Source organism: Rhipicephalus microplus, chromosome X, assembly GCF_043290135.1.
Source record: "Rhipicephalus microplus isolate Deutch F79 chromosome X, USDA_Rmic, whole genome shotgun sequence".
NCBI lineage: Eukaryota > Metazoa > Arthropoda > Arachnida > Ixodida > Ixodidae > Rhipicephalus > Rhipicephalus microplus.
The window spans coordinates 18887552-18903039 of record NC_134710.1 but is presented as its reverse complement, the minus strand read 5'-3'; the positions used below and the strand labels follow the sequence as shown (position 1 = coordinate 18903039).

The 15488-nt window shown below is 46.8% G+C and overlaps 1 protein-coding gene across 2 annotated transcripts in view; it reads right to left on the bottom strand.

The window, feature by feature from the left end:
- Nucleotides 1–15488, bottom strand: part of LOC119175683 (guanylate kinase) — a 175274-nt gene that overhangs the window by 36908 nt on the left and 122878 nt on the right. The window contains exon 1 of one of the 2 annotated variants that reach the window (XM_075881896.1): nucleotides 5676–5918. The exons of the other annotated variant lie outside the window; for it this stretch is intronic. The gene's annotated coding sequence lies outside the window, so the exon portion shown is untranslated. Of the gene's footprint in view, nucleotides 1–5675; nucleotides 5919–15488 lie in introns of those variants that run through there. 2 annotated transcript variants of the gene reach the window in all.

Here is a 15488-nt window from a genome sequence, read left to right as displayed (position 1 = left end):
GCCTGCCTTTATTGTCAACTAGAGTATCAGCTGCCCTCGTTTGCTTTCTAATCTATATACAATTCTAGATTACATTCGACCCCCCACTTCTTTTTTTCGCAAGTATGGACCCCAAAAGGCATTGCCGGTAGAATTTTACAACTGTACACTTTTCGAATGAAGAATACGACAAATAATTTCTTTATTCACAGGGAAGACGTCGACATGATCCAGAAACTTTATACAATGGATGCGATCGTGAACCGCAAGCAAAACGGGCTGAGTGCGCGACACGCAATATATAGTTATTTCCTTATATCACAGCACACTGCCGAGAATATTTTGTTGGGCTCAAAAGCCGAAGTTAATGCATCTGAAAAATCGTAACGACTGCGTATCATTATTTGTAATTAAAGCGTAGATGAAGATATTCGAGGTCACTGTAAAGAATTACGTTGTTTTTCTGTAATTCAAGATGAGGAAGCAAAGACTAAAACTTATTGATTGTCTGTCGTCAACTATATCGAGCCAATCACAGTTCAAAAGAGCACTAATTCTAACTACTTAAATACTGATCAGCAATATACCACAAGAAACTACGCTTTTAAAAAGATCACAAGCAAACATTCTTGACCGGACTCAAAGATCTTACGAAAATTACCAATTCTGAAATTTCGGCTAGTCCACGTGCGCATGAGGACCTCACAGTGCACGAATCGATCTTGGCCCTCAAGAGCTTAGAATATGAGCATCAACTTTGGACTGTCCAGAGACCTGCGATGCGGTGGTTAGGCTATAGGTCTAACTGTCCCTACGTGGGAGCAACCCGCAGTGTCTCGGGTTGCTCCCACGTAGGGACAGTTAGAGAAGAGGTGGCTCTTCTCCGGTTCTTTAAATGAAGCTATTCGTACCATAACACGTCTGATTGGTCTTAAGGCAATAAAGGAAGAGAGACAAATTACTTTTACGATAGTAGTGCAGATTTAGCAGACTGCAATGTCTTGCAAGACAATGTGCAGTGTCCACTATAAGCGACCTCGTAAAACGTGATATTCTGGAAAAGTGGGTTGATACAGTTAGCAACACTTAAGCCATCATTAAGGACACCAGTCAAAATGAACTGTCAGTGTCAACTTATTTCATCTTATTTCGCTGAATAGGAACCAAAGTTTCCTATTGTATTTCACGTATTATTAAAATTGTTTCGTAAATACCACCATGACAAGGTACATCATGGTTTCACTAGCATTGTCATTCATGATATGCATGACACTCACCCATGATAAACGTTATTTTGGGTTATCGTTGTCAGGGTCTAGTTGGACAGGTTCGCGCAATGTAACCCCTGGTGAGGCGAAATTGCTTTTCATTCCGCAATATTTTTCTGTTCAAATGTGGTTATCTAACACCACGTGGTCGTAATTAATCATTGGCCACTTTATACGGAGGTCCTGTAATCAGTGCGACTAAATGAGAGCGAGCCGTACAGAGATATAAAAGAATGGCAGATGCACACAATTAAGTGTACCTGTGCGCGTGTAACATGCGCCTTTAATTTACCAGATCGAGTCCAGTTGACGCTTCTATAGGTGCCCTCCTGGTATACCCTGGTGCCCAAACTGCCACTCTTGTGAGCTACTCAGAAATTTTCAAGTCACTTCCGGTCGATTCACAACACACACAAAGACTGTGCGGCCCAAGGATTTACTCGCAAACAACCAATTCGTGCCTCATGTGGTGACATAGATGATCTAAATAAGCTGTGATCGCATATTGACGGGCAAATGAAGGCGTGGTTATGATCGATATGTGAGGTTTAACGTCCCAAAACCACCGTATGATTATGAGAGATGCCGTAGTGGAGGGCTCCGTAGATTTCGACCACCTGGGGTTCTTTAACGTGCACCCAAAGATGAGTAGACGGGCCTATACAGCATTTCCGACTCCATCGGAAATGCAGCCGCCACAGCCGGGATTCGATCCCGCCCCCTGCGAGCCACTAGACCACCGCGGCGGGGCGGAAACGAAGGCGTTGTTTCACAGCCTGCAAAAGTGCATGAGAAAAGAAACATCGTACACACGCGACTTTCAAAGATGCCGTGCTTTCGTCGAATAGGGAGAGAGACGACGTCTGATTGCCTTTCTTAGAAGTTGTCCGGCGTCTGTTAGTGACACATCTATTCATTCTCAGGTGAAACAACTACAGCGCACTTGATAGCTTCGTGCTCATCAGCGATGTACTCAGCAGAAATATGGCGCCCTTATAAATCTCTTACAGGGGTACATGCCCTAGACCTCCGTAAAATTCAAAGGGGAGTCAATCCAAATTGACTGCGATTGCAGAAAATTTAGCCGCCCTTCTTGGGCGCAATTGTCCATAGTTTCGCGACTTGCCACCGATCCCTCTACCATATCTTGTGGAGTTGCATTAAAGGCAACTCCGCAAGAAATGGAAGTACAGAAGAGAAAACTATCTGGAGCAATGACGGGCACTCCCTGCTAGCTCGGACCCGGATGTGCAACTAGCAATTTTCGACCACTACCGGCTGGTGGCGCAAGCCAGTGAAGCCTTGGATATGAGGCGCCACGCATGTAAACCCCTTCATTTTCTCTCAATAAATGTTATTCTTCTACTGGCAACGTATATGACTTACTAGCATCACTCAGAATCAGATTGTACGGTGGTTTGGCATGTAAAACAAATTCGTCGCTGCCCAATTTTGAACGCAGCCACAATTCCCGATAGATACCGCCTGCCGGAGATTCAGGATTTTGCGCCAGGGCAGCGAAGACCATGAAGTCTGCGGAGGCGCAAGCAGTGCGAGCGCTTGGACCTCGAGATAAATCAGTTCGTTTTTGGTGGCGCATGTAGCAGCAGCGTTCTTCCTCTGCATCCCCGCTACAAGTTAAATAAAATGAAAACGTAAGTAGACGATAGGCGAAGTCAACAGACCATCAGTTGTGACTTTATGGTAAAGCCACCATAGATTTCCATATCCAGTTTTCAGGGATGGATAACCAGGCTCGAAAGAAAGAAAACGGAAGGAAAACTTTCTTTTTATGTTGGCTTAATGCCTTATTAACTTCGACGAACTTGATCTTGTTATAGCAAATAAAAATATCAATTCACGGTCCATCTCTCTGCCTCTTCAGGCAGAACTACCTCAGTTTTTGCACTATTTTTGTCCTTTATCTCTACTTTCTGCCACCAATACTCTAACCGTCTTCTACTTGCTTCTATTGCGGACGTGTTCAGCTTTCCATGTTTGTCCTTGAAACCCAAAGCCTCATGTAGGCCCACACGTGTACCTGGGTGGATATCACCCCATTCAATCAGATCATGTTCCATCGTTTCCTTAGCTGTCACACAACATGTGCATTGTTCTTCTTCTATACTGAATATTGATTTATAACTACGCGTTCTTAACCCAGAATAGTGGTCGAGTGGCTAAGGTATTCGGCTGCTGACCCGCAGGTCACAAGATTGAATCCCAGCTTCGACGGCTGCATTTTCGATAGAGGCGAAAATGCTGTAGGCCTGTGGGCTCAGATTTGGGTACACGTTAAAGAACCGCAGGTGGTCGAAATTTCTGCAGCCCCACGCTACGGCGTCTCTCATAATCAAATGGTGGTTTCGGGACGTTAAACCCCACATATCAATCATCAATCAACAAAGAGGGCAAAAAAAAAGTACTGGACGAGCACAAGCGCAAACTATCAATGATCTGGTTCAACGCTACGTTGAACCATGTTATCACTTGTGCGATGTTGCGACGCGTGGCCTACACACGATATGCGCACTCTGGCTAAGGAGCGTGGATTCCAGTTAAAAAACAAAAAAACAACAAAACACATTGTGTTCGACTTATTTGTGGGCTTCAATACATGAAATGACGTTTCGTTTTATTGTTAGACTGAACTTTCTTTTTTTGAATTTGTACATGGTACAGACAACAGAAACACAAAGAAAAAGCCATATAACGGCTTGGCGAGGTCTGTCCCTTTTTTGGCAACAAACAGTGAATGGGCAAAATCAAAAGTGAAATGCATAAACAGGCTCATGTACAGAGAAAAAAAAAGCTCTTGTATTCATCAAATGATTCGATATGTAGGGTTTAATGTCGCAAAACCACCATATGATTATGAGAGACGCCGTAGTAGAGGGCTCCGGAAATTTCAACGACCTGGGGTTTTTTAACGTGCACCCCAATCTGAGCACACGAGCCTACAACACTTCCGCCTCCATCGGAAATGCAGCCACAGCCGCGATCCAAACCCGCGACCTGCGGGTCAGCAGCCGAGTACCTTAGCCACTAGACCACCGCGGCGGGGCCCCACTTCTGTTGATTACATTTACTTCCCCACCTATAAATAGTCATATACTTGCGAATTACGGGCAGAAAAGCACTGCACAATGATAGTAAGGCTTGGACAGGTCTATATGCGCAATCTTGTGCCCCAGAAGACTCGAGCAGCTTGGCGATGTATATCAAATACAAGGATTTCCAGACCACATGCGTGGTATACGGCCCACGTACTTCAATAGTAGTTAATTTGTCCGAACGGTGATATAGCAATCAAGTCCAGAGCCACAGAAATCAGTCACAGATACAAAGCTAAAAGGCTTCGAGACGACTCGATGGTGTATTTGACGATGATGATCGGCAGTGGTGCGAGACGGAGCTCACTTGCGACGCTCTCTCCAGCGTGCTTAGCAGCTTGGGAAGTTGCCGTCGACTCTTTAATGTAAACTTGGCAATGGGTTATTGTGCATACCGTGCAATACGAGATAGAAGTAAGAAGAAATACCAGCCAGGGTCTGTGTAGCAGTGTTTTGGGTGAACGTCACAAAGGGAAAGACACGGTCCCAGTCTTGGTAATCGGAAGTGATGTAAAATGTCAGCAAATCACCTTATGTTCGGTTAAATTCTCCTGTGAAACCGCTAGTTTTATGATTTCAAGATGCGGTAGTCTATAAGCCCTTGAATTCTTCTAGAATTGCTTGACGACGTCCAACAGAAATACACGTCCTTCACCCGATGAGCGACTCACGTATGCGGCGTGCTGTAGAACGGCGTGGTGTGAAATGGGAGGCAACATTGCTGGCCGATGCAACAATGGGTCTCGGCTGTGTCGCTTTTTCTTTCTTCAGATAAGCCTCGAACTTCGTATTCGATAAGGCCCCATTATAAGACAGCGAAACGGTATTGTGGTTGTATCAAATCCTTCGTATCTGTGTTTAATGACGAACTTTTCTCTCGTTCTGTACACCGTTACTGACATGTCAGATTCCATCTTACGAAATCAAAGAGACAGTGAAGATATCTGCGCACTGGTGAAGGTTGGGGAGGTGGGGAGGTTTTGTCAATGTTGCTTGTGTATATATACACGCACGCACACACGACAGCACGAACATACAAAGAGTGTGCTTAAACGCACCCATCGAATAAAAGGTTCTGGTTATACGGTTATACCGGTAGTCACGACTGCCACAGCCTTATCAAGGCGGCGTCACTCGGCAAAAAGGGTTCGGGAAAACGGGCGCTTGCATAATGTGAGCCAACGGGCGATAAAACGAGACGGTAGCGATAGGTGACAGTATCGCGCGCGGGTGAGCAAACTGCCGGGCCAGCCAACAGGCCGGCACGCGCCAAACACGTGGCCGTGGCGTATCCGACAGCGGCTTGCGTATTTACCTTTTCCTTCGAAGGAGGCGCGCGTCTGTGGCTCCCTCTGGCGTTATCTATGCCGGCCGATTGCGTGCAGCCCACTGGTCCAGCCACATCGAAGGCGTCGGTAGAGGACGGTGGCAGGCCCGCTATCGCACTTACCCGTCACATTTAGCGCAAACGAGCCGCACGCGAAACGATGTTTTCCCGGGCTTCTTTGTTATCGCGCATCCTGTCAGTCGGCGGGCGTATGCTCGACTGGAGATACTCGTTTTCGCTTAGAGCGCTTTTTGTTGCTTTCCTATCGTCCAGAAAGAACACCGTCTGATCTGCAACAGGAAGCAGTGTCACGCCGGCAATGTTCATGATCGCGGTCACGTCGGGTTTCAATGCAGAGCGCAATGAAAACAGAAGGGGCAGAGCGCGGACGAATGACGCATCCGCAACGGCGGGAAAGGGTAACGAGGAGTAAAGTGCGCGATTAGTTCAGCCTCGCTCGTCTGCTGACGCATGCGCAACACGTTTACACTCTGACAGAGGAAGCTAAACGGAGTTTCCAAGGCATTTGGAAGCACACTTCATCACTTTATTACCTACAATGTGGCAATAAAGATCAAGTTCTTTGCCAGAAGTAAGCATGACCGAGTGTGACCGGACATACATACATGTGTGCATATTGCAGATAATCGGGTCCTTCTCACGTGGACCTTATTTACTGAACTTTAGCGTGAGCATCAGCCGCAAATAGTCATTGTCTTATCACGCAAATCGCCGACCGTCTATAGCGAGGAAACAAATTGGCCCGGCATATACTTGTAAACAACTCCCCCCTATCGTAAGGCAGGTTTCGTGAATACACGACCTACCCTTAGTGATTGACCATTGTATCTTTACGCGTCATTGTTCTGGTGTGTTATACTGGCGTGGCACCCTTACCAAACCACTGTATTCCTGGCTGATATCCCATATGGCTCGTTGGTGTAGCGGTAAGTGTGCCCTGCTATGGACCCGATGGTCACGGGTTCGATCCCAGTCGTGGTGGTCGCATTTCAATGCAGGGGAAATGATTGAGGCCCGTGCACTGCGTGACGTCTGTGCACGTCAAAAAACACTGGATGGTCCAAATTTTCAGAGCCGTCCACTACGGCGCCCCTCATAATCATATCATGTTGTTGGGGCACATGTTGTTATATTAATACCACTGGCTGCCCCACTCCACACACGGGCTAACCGACCAACCTTCCGAACAAAAGCAACGTTGTGGTCAAAGCTGGTGCGGCTAACATTCGATCCTTTAGTAGGTCATGCAGCCTTGCTTGTTACGCCGTATGCTGCTAACGTCAATCTATCACTAGAAGCAAATGATGTGCGAGGAATGAAAACGATCGAAATCAAAAGTGCACTGAATATTTCAGATCGGCCAAACGTACAAGCCTATCGTTATAGCTATAACTTTCATCGCTGATTTCTTTATTCCCCCGTGACCCTTCTCAAAAGAAGCGTATATGTAATTATGCGTTACTCCGCAATGTACAATGAGTGCCACGAAATGATAGAGAAAACTGGTTCACAGGAGATCCCAGCGCTCCTCTACCAAGCGATATATAATTTAATCATGTTATTCGTTTATTTCTACCGCATTACTTCTGCGGTATTATGGAAGATAGTACAGCGACAACGTTATAGACATTCACTCCACTCCAGGCAGTGCAGCAAGAAGCATGCTCTAGCTCTCTACACCATTTTTCCCCAATTTTTTTTTTAACTTCGGTGCTATGAATATATTTTCATTGGAGCCATTCGACAATATCGGTCAATGTGGATATCGGCCAATGTGCAAGCGATCATTCTGATCAAAAGAATCAAAGTCGTGGTGTCCGTGAAGAAGCGTACCACGCGGTTACGATAAGATGTGCTCGGGCTACAATTTCTGAAGATTCGGTCAACTGCCGCGGGATTTCGCGTCGCTAAGCAACAAACGCGTCCGTAAATACTGCTGACAACGATATAGACGCTTTGCCAAGCTTGCCGCATTCCAAGCCACCGCGTAGAAGTCGCGGTCATTCGCTTATAAAACGAATGGCCGCGACCACGTAGGGCCCACGCAGTTCGGCCAAGCACCACGCAGTTCGGCCAAGCACCACGCAGTTCGGCCAAGGAACTGTCTGCAAGCGGTGTGTACTTCTCCAAAACAAAATTCGTGCAAAGGGAAAATTTGAAAACTCAAACACCGGTGTGGCTTTCCAACCACACACTACATGGCACTGCACTTAACACAAATGCACGCTACACAGGGTCACTGGAAGAGCGATTACAACAACTGCGGGATAACAGTTCATCAGAGGCAAACTGACGGCGTGGACCGCGTTTACCGATACTCTCTTGTATACCGCCACGGCAAGACTCTTTTCGCCGGGGCCAGCGAGTCGTGGCCGTCGTGTCCTTTCCGTTTCGCCTCGCTGCACGCCGGCGGAGAGGCGCGCGTGACCCCTCCAGCGCTTCCCTCTCCAGACGCGTCCTCTGCCAACGACACCCTTGGCGCACGTTATCCAGCCGCGATGACGCTGCGGGCCCACGTGGCACGGCGGCGTCGGCGGCTATAAAAGCACCGCTCCGACCTTAAGTCGGCTTAGACAGACAGGCCTTGCTGGCCTGGGTCCTGGCCGGCCGGGGCAAGACCTCGGCCCTCCCGGAAGGCCCGCCAGGACCCAGACCAAGCGGGAAAGGTCGAGGCACGCGCAGTTGCCGTGCCCTGGCCTTTCCGGGCCCGGTGGTCGGCGGCCGACCACGCGGCTGCAGCGGCAGTCGGCATGCCGCATTGCCGATCACCATGAAGCTCCTCTGCACTCAACCCGGCCATCCGTGTTGTCTGCTCTTTCTAGCTGAAGCCACCCATCCCCATATAGTCGACTATCGGAGACCAGCGGCCCCGAGTTATGCTGTACGAGTCGCTCGCACAGCACTTGATGTGGCATCGTAAATAAAAGCGTTCGGGCGCGTTGTCTAGGTGTGAACGCTGTCTGTTGTCTTCTATGCATTTGTATGGTGAAATTGCATGTTTTCAAGAACAAATCAATCACAGCCACAACTTGAATGAACGTCATCCCGCGCTGTAAAGGGCTATGCCCATCTGTTAGGTAAGTTTTTTTTTAAATATCCCACTTTTATCCAAGCGGCACTGCAATTATGAAACTTTACCACAGATAGCTCAGCACAGGGCCTGAACCTAACAACGACACACATCTCCCCAGTCTTTACCAAAGCCATGTGTTGAATGCTTTCTAATTATTCCCTAGTGCCAGCATTATAGTTACGCGCGAAATTTCACCTTACCTTCCGCTATTCGGTGGACCCTTTCATTATTTCGTGACCTGCCTATTTATTCAAGCAACCAAAACAAAAAGTAGAGTAAATTGTATGGGTCAATATGTTTCTGGTTCACTGAACAAACACAGAAGCAAGCTAGTATTTTGTGGTCAGCACAATTTTGAGAGAACGGTAGAAATCATAAAATACCTTCGCCTCCAAGAAAAGCAATATATTACGGCGAGGATTTTATACATGCAGCTTTGACTAAATTGTTCGCTTACAACCTGTTCGGAACAGAGCGAATACTTATCGCTACTCAAGAACTCCGGCCAGGTGATCGATATGGGCTCCCACGCTACTACGTACCTCCATGCCAAAGCGTGACTTTAGCCCCGCCGCGGTGGTCTAGTGGCTAAGGTACTCGGCTGCTGACCCGCAGGTCGCGGGATCAAATCCCGGCTGCAGCGGCTGCATTTCCGGTGCAGGCGGAAATGGTGTAGGCCCGTGTGCTCAGATTTGGGTGCACGTTAGAGAACCCCAGGTGGTCAAAATTTCCGGAGCCCTCCACTACGGCGTCTCTCATAATCAAATGGTGGTTTTGGGACGTTAAACCCCACAAATCAATCAAAATCAATCATCAAAGCGTCACTTTACACGTAAAACAAGTAATTCGATTGTCGTAGCGCCTTAAGCAGGCAGCCATATTCGACGAGCTTCGGCAAGCTTCGGTGACAGCGACTGACAAACACTGTGGTAAAAAGTGCAAGTACATAGCTAAAAAAGAATTAATTGACCGATTGAGTGATTGATTAATTGATATGTGGAATTTAGCGTCCTAAAACCACCATATTGTCATGAGAGACGCCGTGGGGGAGGGCTCCGGAAATTTCGACCACCTGGGGTTCCTTAACGTGCACCCAAATCTGAGCACACGGGCCTACAGAATTTTCGCCTCCATCGAAAATGCAGCCGCCGCAGCCGGGATTCGATCCCGCGACCTGTGTGTCAGCAGACGAGTCATATATATAAAATAAAAATAGAAAGAGGAAGAAGCCCAGTTCAAGTTAGCAAATCGCAAATTCATCTACCAGTTGCCTCCTTTAGCATATCACTGATCTATCTCGTGACAGTGACTCCGCGGGAAGGACTTGCTCAGCGCTTCAGAAAACTAGAGCATGGTTCGCGCAACTGGGGTTGTTGTGTGCCGTCAGCGAGACATGAAAGTGAGCACATCAGCCTCGTTATATACGTTCGCTAGCTGCAGGATCGAATAGGTTTGAATAAGGATCACATGATGCAGAACACACTGACAGAGAAGGTGATCCTCTCGATATATAACCGCTCCCACTTCGTGAAGCCTCTTGTATACACGCATAACTAATTAGAACGTTGGTGCGCACATGGGCGGGCGTATAAGCAGGGGTAGTCGTCGCAAAGTCTAAAAGCCTTCGAAGCACCTGAATCAGGAGAAAAGGCAAATTATCTCGCAGCTTTGCTATAACTCAGAGTGGATATACCTTGGATTCGCACGGCATCGCGTCTGTATTCGGTTATATTTTGGCAAAGATCAGCACTAGGAATCAGCTATTACTTTTCTGTTCCTCGAATACCATTATTTATAATTCCAGTCCATTTTTTCACCTTTATGACCTTGGTGTTTTATTTTATTGTAGTTGAACACACAGCAACGGTAATTTCTGCCCCAATTTCTACGCAGCAACAGGTGTATAATGACATAGAACAGACGTCTTGCACTTGACGATAACGAACAGCTCATCATGTTACGTCACGACGACTCAAAAGTCGACCACGTACAAAAATTACCTATACCACATTCAAGGTGCAGAAAGAAAGAAAAAAAAAACGACCCTGATATAACCATAATTCTTTTTTCATGTGACATGGCTGTGTGCCACATTTTCAAATCTGCTTTTCAAAACCATTTCTAACTCTGCGTCTTCACTTATATCTCCTAAACGGCGGGGTCGAAATTGGGACACCATTCCTGACGAAGGCGTGCCGCACAAACGTAATGGCCAGCAGCGACGAAAGAACTAGGTTGAGTTTTACCACGAGATGTACAAATACGCCGCAAGATTCGCTCGTTTCTCTTGAGCTCCGCAACTGGGCGTAGTCCTTAACATCTACCTCATTCAGATCACCTGAAGCCGCGCTGTTGCCGTTTCCCGAGGCACAGCACGAGTCGTTCACGTTCCGTCAGGGCCGAGAAAATGCTATTAACCGGCACCGCTTGTTCGACGAAACACTAGCAGAAAATGACTGCGTGCTATATACTGTGCTGCCTCGATGATTGATTGGTTGATATGTGGGGTTTATAGTCTCAAAACCACCATATGGTTATGAGAGACGCCGTAGTGGAGGGCTCTGGAAATTTAGACCACCTGGGGATCTTTAACGTGCACCCAAATCTGAGCACACGGGCCTACAACATTGCCCCCTCCATCGGAAATTCAGCCGCCGCAGCCGGGACTTGAACCCGCGACTTCCGGGTCAGCAGCCGAGTACCTTAGCAACTAGACCACCGCGGCGGGGCATACTGTGCTGCCTCGTACGTGGATCCCGTGGCAAAGGGGTAGCTGCGGGTCAGCATCGTCGTGCAGTGGTGCTTCTAAGAAAGAACAAAAGTGTCCTCCTTCACAGCTTGCGCGACGATCGAGTGTGTGTGACGGCTTGCTCAGGTCACGTTGTTGAGGAGAGCGCCGCAGGCGCAACATACTAAAGAGTTGGCAGAGTGCATTGACCCCACGCTGACACAGGGGCCTTCATAAATCGGTCTGCGGTCCCAGAACTCGATAAAATTTAGCACAGGCAGCACAAATGCACGTGACAGTTTGCTCATGCTGTACACGATGAGCTGGGGCTCCACGGATGTCAGAACGCTCGAACTTTGCACCCAGCGGCTTAAACGTTCTTGAAGCAGATGATAACGCGTTTGCCTATAGTAGTAGCTTCAGCCTACGCAGCATTGATATCCGCGAGATGCGAAATAGCCGAGCAAAATGCCCTCCGCTATTCTCCAGCTTTCCAATATATGCACAGCTCTCCTTATGTGACTCTTCAAGAAAAAAAAAAGAAGAGAAAAGTGAGCCCCGTAACTGTCTGCATCAGAGTGCCACACCTCAACAGTAGCTCATGAGGGATGGCGGTGAGGAGGGATTAAAATGATAGGATTAAAAGGTATATATATATATATATATATATATATATATATATATATATATATATATATATATATATATATATATATATATATATATATAGAAAGAGAGAGAGAGAGAGAGAGAGAGAGAGAGAGAGAGAGAGAGAGAGAGAGAGAGAGAGAGAGAGAGAGGAAGCAATTTTAAACACAGCTCTCCCATAGCGTGCCTGTAGGATGTCCGAGTAGTTACCATGTTCACCTTCGGGGAGCTAGATTTTCTTCGCCGAGAACGTTTCTATTTCTCTGTACACGTTCTCTCGCCCATAGAAGTTATCACAACCGAGCGCCGGGCAAATCGGCACACGCATTCTGTGAGCAAAACATAAGATGAAGAAGAGGATGAAGACAGCGCATGCACGATGATTGTTTTCGTTCACTGATCACGGACTAATGTTCGGATTAGGCAGCTCCGCTGTTGAGAAAAGAAAGTCATGGCTATTTACTAACTATATTTACACTGGATATACTCGGACACTATATAAGATGTAGTCCCGCCTACACTTCGTCCTCGTAGATACGCTTTCTTCCGCCACGTGTACCATCCTTCCCCCCCCCCCCCCCCACATTGACCCCGTAGCAATATTTTCATAGTGCAGTCACACTTGCGTCCTTGCCAGGAAATGTTAGCCGAGATACCTTTTCTATGATTTTTAAAAATATTTGTGCATATAGATGTCACGCACTCTTTCAATAAATCGGCACTTTAACATGCAGTGTTTGAATTGCGTGTGAGGTAAAAAAAACAGAAATTAAAAAAAAGAAAGGAAGGAACAAACGTTGCCAACAATGCCATGTATACGAGCATGCCACCTCAGTGGCACAGAAATATGGGGCACAGAAATATCGGCACAAAAATATCGCCCCCCCCCCCTACACACACAACCTAGAACATGCAGAAAAATTGGTTGCTATGTTTCTGCACTTTCATTTTTACTCTTCCGAACTGTTTAACTGTCTCTATAACTAAGTGTCTTCATAGGCAGTTATTGGAGAGAGTGTGTGCTGCTCACACAATTATGTTATTCAGCACAATATCAGGGTGATGACCCTGCAAGAGAAAACAAAATCTTTCGTTTCACAAAAATCTTTTGTGACCAACACAAGGATCAGCGTTTCCCTTTTGATCTCGCCCCTCTCGCAGTGGTGCGTAGTCGCTCCCAAATTCACGGCCTTGGCAAAATGTTAGTACTGGATATAGATTAAACCATGTAGCCCCCATGGGCATTTTCACTGCACTACCGGTACTTGGATCAGTATATTTGGTAGTGGTTTTTAAGTATTCTAGCTTGAAATAGAACACACCTGAAAACTATTTAAGAAGGCGCTTTACCGTAAGTGTCTACACGCTTCTAAATTTCAATGAAACATATTAGAATAAGGTGCTGGTGCGATTTGCGCAAAATTATAATACCGCAATAAAGTGGATGGAACCCAAGCAAGAAAATTCTCAAAACCGATGCACTAAGCCTTCAATGTAACAGCATTGCTTCCTTTTTTCTCAACCAAGTAAAGAGAGGTAATGCAATAAGCGCGTGGTGCTAATCGCCAATAGTAAGATGTTTACCAATTAACGCTTAAGGAAAAACGCCTGTTCTGAAAACGTACTGCCACGCGCATTTATTATTTTAATACCAGGGCTTACGCTAACAAGTCAGAAGCACACACACACCTTTATTTTAGGGCAAGAACGGAACATGGTGGAGATGGCGCCATTGGAACAACTGCGAAATGTGCAGTACTGGCACACGTACCTTCGGGTCCCGAAGAAAACGGATCTAGACGTCAGCTTGACGGACGACACGCTCGCGTTTCGTTTGTCCTTAGAAAAAGAGAACACTCGCAACTCTGGTCCATTTGCCCCGACAATTCGCCACGCAGCATCGCCCAACCGTTCGGATTTGAAGCCGTACACATTGCGAATATCCAGCGCACAAGGCGCATCACATATCCACGCTCCAGTACTGAGACAGAAAAACACGATCTTCTCGAGTCGCCAACAAGCACACCTGCACGCCACCAAAAACGTTCGTCAGGCTTGGCAATTCATGTCTGTCGAGCGACGAGAGCAAGCGTATAAGCACGTATGTGCAGCGAAACGTGGTGGTCTAAATATAGTGACGTCAGAGCCCGCGGCAAAAAGAGTGAGCAGGCGTGAAATTATCTAGGTGACATCGACCAGCCGATGCCGCAAATTACGCACGAGTTCGATAAGCGATGCGCAAGCCGCTGTTGCGTGATAAGGTAAGCATAAACTTCCGGGTGAACTACACGAAGGACTTGGATGAGACGCGAAGCTATACACGCACCAGAAACGAGTTAGCGTAGCTCAAGCTGGGTGTGAATCATCAACGACAACACGAAGTAGTCGAGGGTACAAAGATGCCGCCATCAGGGTCGGCACATCATGCGCTGACATCTGAATACGAAAGCACTATAAAGACTGAGACTGAAAAAAAAAATTGTTTGGAAATGCTATAATGGGGGAGGGGGGGGCGCAACAAATTTCAAAATGTATTTTTCGCAGCATTGGCTCCATTGAGTTTTGTGAAATTCCGTATGCTAGCTATACGGTACTCCCATATGGCAATTAACTTCACTTTTATTGATTAGAAGCTAGTTATAGGCCCCGTAGACGCCTTCAAAATCTATGAAGATGCGTGGTGTTTGGTGCGAGAATGTGGAAGTGGTGTCTCCACAAATATTTTCTATCCGCGCGTCTTTTCGCTTACAAAGCGTCATCTCACGGTATATAGTGTTTTTGGGATTGTGAAATTGTACTTTACTAATACGCGAAAAATTGTTTTGCTCTTTGGTGTCCTTTCAAAGTGCCTTTAAACCAGTTGTTATGTACTGGTTAGTTGAGGAAATGACGATAATTTCCGCCTCTCAATACGGAGCATGGCGCCGAGTCAGGGGAAGCAAGGAAGGCACAAGAAGAAGAAGAGAAATGGCCAGGGTCTCGTCCATACCCGGTCGATTACCTCAACATAAAGAATGAAGAGAGCCCAACAAGTCCCGGGTGCTCAGCGAAATGTGGTGATCCCGCTTCAAAGGCGAAACAGTAGTTCACGCTCGCTTTCATTACCCTTCCTAGATGCACCGTCTCACCTTCGCCACTTATCTCTTTATATGACATGTGGAATATCAGAACTAAGCGTTAAGCCGGTTGGGAGTTTGTGTTTTTCGTCTAAATGCAGCTATCTCTGCTGCGCAGTCGCATATGCGGAAAACGAAATAAAATATTTTTATCGCGTACGATGGTCACGCGAGACAAGGCAGAACACACGTGCGACTGCATGGCAAAGCAAACA